This window comes from Gekko japonicus, unplaced genomic scaffold, assembly GCF_001447785.1.
Source record: "Gekko japonicus isolate JY-2015 unplaced genomic scaffold, Gekko_japonicus_V1.1 scaffold2199, whole genome shotgun sequence".
In the NCBI taxonomy this organism is placed as follows: domain Eukaryota; kingdom Metazoa; phylum Chordata; class Lepidosauria; order Squamata; family Gekkonidae; genus Gekko; species Gekko japonicus.
This window is the reverse complement of record NW_015164259.1, coordinates 267,143-270,288: the sequence shown is the minus strand read 5'-3', so window position 1 is coordinate 270,288 and position 3,146 is coordinate 267,143.

The window sequence follows — 3,146 nt, the reverse complement described above, 5'->3', positions numbered from 1 at the left end:
CCACTGCTTTCTGCAGGCTCACAGGCTGTCCTACGGGCTCACCGCGCAACACAGGATCCTCGAGAGAATCCTTTGGGACTTCTCATGTTTACCTTTCAACATGGCTTGGGGTTCCCTTCCTTGCTGTTCTACACATTAAAGAAGGAACAGCTACCATATTTTGAAAAACAAAAAGAGCACATGTTTCCAAACCCACTACTTCAAACGAGTGATCACTGTGACAAATTTCATCTTCCCCAGTGGTGACTTAAAGTGGCTTACAGCGTTCTCCTCTCCATCGTTTTATCTTCACAATAACCTTGTGAGATAGGGTAAGCAGAGTATGTGTGACTAGCCCAAGGTCAACCCACAGATCTCCTTGGCATGGATTTGAACCCGGTCTCCCAGATCCTAGTCTGACACCCTAACTATTACATCTACTCCAGAGCCTGAATGGCAGTCTTGTTATGCACTATATTGGCATTCTTCACGGGCTGCACAATCTGATGTCCAGTTATCATAAGTAATTCTAATGGGGCCAGTTATCATAAGTAATTCTAATGGGGCAAAGGGAATGTATGAATCACATCCTATTTGAACACTTGATCACTGAATTTCAGGCATGTAGCTTAACTCCCTTAAGGACAGTAAAAACCTGAGATGCATAATTTCAAAGCTCTCAGCAGGTCGTATGAGTAATGCATGTCTGCTTTTCAGGGGCAAGCTAAACATAATGGTGGAGATCCACGTCTGGCGCTCCTGATTTATTCATTTTCTGAAATGCCTTTGAGGTGATAGAGCTATTATTGTTCTTTGTGCATATACTGGGTTATTTTTGTCTTACTTGTGTCTGACCAAACTGGTTTTGCAGTCTGGGTTTTTTGTTTTGCAAAAAGAGCTTTCACACCTCGTGAATCATGCCATCTTCAATTGTCTGAAAAGTTATTGTCTCTTTACAGCCACAGGTGCATCAAGAGACACAAAGGAGAAGGACTGTGCTGTTCCTACCACAAAAAAGTTCATGGTTATCCAGGAAAGGTTTTGGGGAAGAGAGATATAAAGGAGGAGAGAGAAGGATAATGGGAAATCAAAACTGAGGCAGATGCTAAAAAGAAGCACCCACCTGGACCCATATTATTTATTAACTTTTTAGAAATTGTATCCTGCCTTTTTACCAATAGGCACTCAACTTTCAATAAGATGGTAAACAAAGATTTAACCAATAAAACAGCAATAAATTTAACTTAAAGCGCGTAGCGGCATGTAAAAACTGTTTTCAAAGTGGCCACACAGTTTATCACAATGGGACAGAAAAATTCCTCCCGATCCTGTTTGGGGTGACAGTGCAATATGTGTAGGTGTTGATGATCCTTCTGCACATGTACCAATGGCCAATCCAGAGCAGGGACTATGCATGGGGGAATAGAGGAGAACAGGCAAATCATGTAGTGCACAAGTTGGTTGCATTGTCTCTTCCAGTGAATTCTGTCTCCTGGAAATCAAGAAAATCAAAAGAAATCAGTACTAGCTTCTGGGGAACATGGGGACCTCATAAGAAGCACTTTCAAAGGCTCCAGTCCTTTCTCACAATGGGGTGAACAATAGGGTTGCCAAGTCCATCTTCCACCCCCAGCGGGGAATTTGGGGGCGTTCCTGGGCATCCCCGACGTGATGACGTCACGTTGGGGACATCCGCCCCCCCACCTGCCCCTGCACCGGATCTCCAGAAACTGCAGTTCCCTGGACTTAAAGTAGCTGCCGTTTCCCTTTTCAATGCAGGAGCTGGCGTTTCCCCTTTAAGAGCAGCCGCGTTTCCCTTTTAAGACCGAAGCTGGCATTTCCCTGCAAGCTTGCGGTAGTCACGCTTGGGAGGAAACACGGGTTGCACGGGAGAGAGATGGGTGGCTGTGGGTGTTGGGGGTGGGGCTTCCCCCGCCGGCCATTTGGCCAGCGGCGAGTAGAACCACCCCAAAATGGGGGACCCCTGGCAAACCGGGGGGGTTGGCAACCCTAGTGAACAATGACAGGAAAGGAGGGAATTTATCCTTACCTCTCCCTCATGGGAGAGACCCAACTGACATATAAATCTGGGTTTCTGGGTTTCCATCTGGGTCCTGGAAATATAAAAGACAATTGAGATAAGGAAGGCCTTTTGCCGATACAGTCAGCCAAACCCAACCAATCTTTTTCTTTCTATTCCTTTTTTTCTAAACAAATCTGGATTCAGTAATTCTTTGCAATCTTTGCAATCTTTTGGACTCCCAGAACTGTGATATTTTGGTCATTTTTGGACTCCCAGAGCTGTGATACTTTGGTTATTTTTGAACTTCCGGAACTTTGATTGTAATTGAAAAGAATGGCAGTCTTCCAGCAGTGTTTGAAGTCAGCTTCCAATATATAGCTGGAAGAGGGATCCTCATCGAAAATTTATGGCTTTTGAAGCAAGACTTCTGATAAACTTTGATCTTTAATTACAGCTATTCAGCAAAAGATTTATGTAGCCAGTTTTACATAACTTTGTTTTGGCAGAACGACACATGGCTGCTTTCCAAGAAAATCTCAGCTTCAATGATAGGGCGAAATACTAAGGGAAGCTCCTTTTTATATTTACTTTGCGGAATATCTAATTGGTTGTTTTCATTTCTACTTTTACTCTTTCTTATCTTTCTATTTTATTTTTTATCTTTGATGAAAGGTGTGTGCTTGAAGCTTTCACTTTTTCGGCTGTGACATGACACAGCAGGGATTAATAAAATTCAGTTTCACCAGACAGTTGGCTCATCAGAAAGACAAGATTTATTTTTCCTCTGTTATATATTTTCCTATTTGGACATGTGAAATTTCTCAGAATGAGCTCCCGGTGGAGATCTGGGCCCTGCGGGACCTTGTACAGTTCCGCAGGGCCTGCAAGACGGAGCTCTTCCGCCAGGCTTTTGAGTAGGAGCCACCGCCATCACTATTCCATCACCATTATCATCCACCACAGCACCTTTACCATCACTTGTATGGGCATCATTGGGTGCGAGACGTTCCTGGATGAAGATGGGATGACAGCGCTGTTGGGATGTATGTTGTTGGTCTGGTATAAATAACGCCAGAATCCCATCTTGCAATTAACAAACTATGTGACCTTTAGAGCACCAACATTTTAGTGTATGGTATTGTAT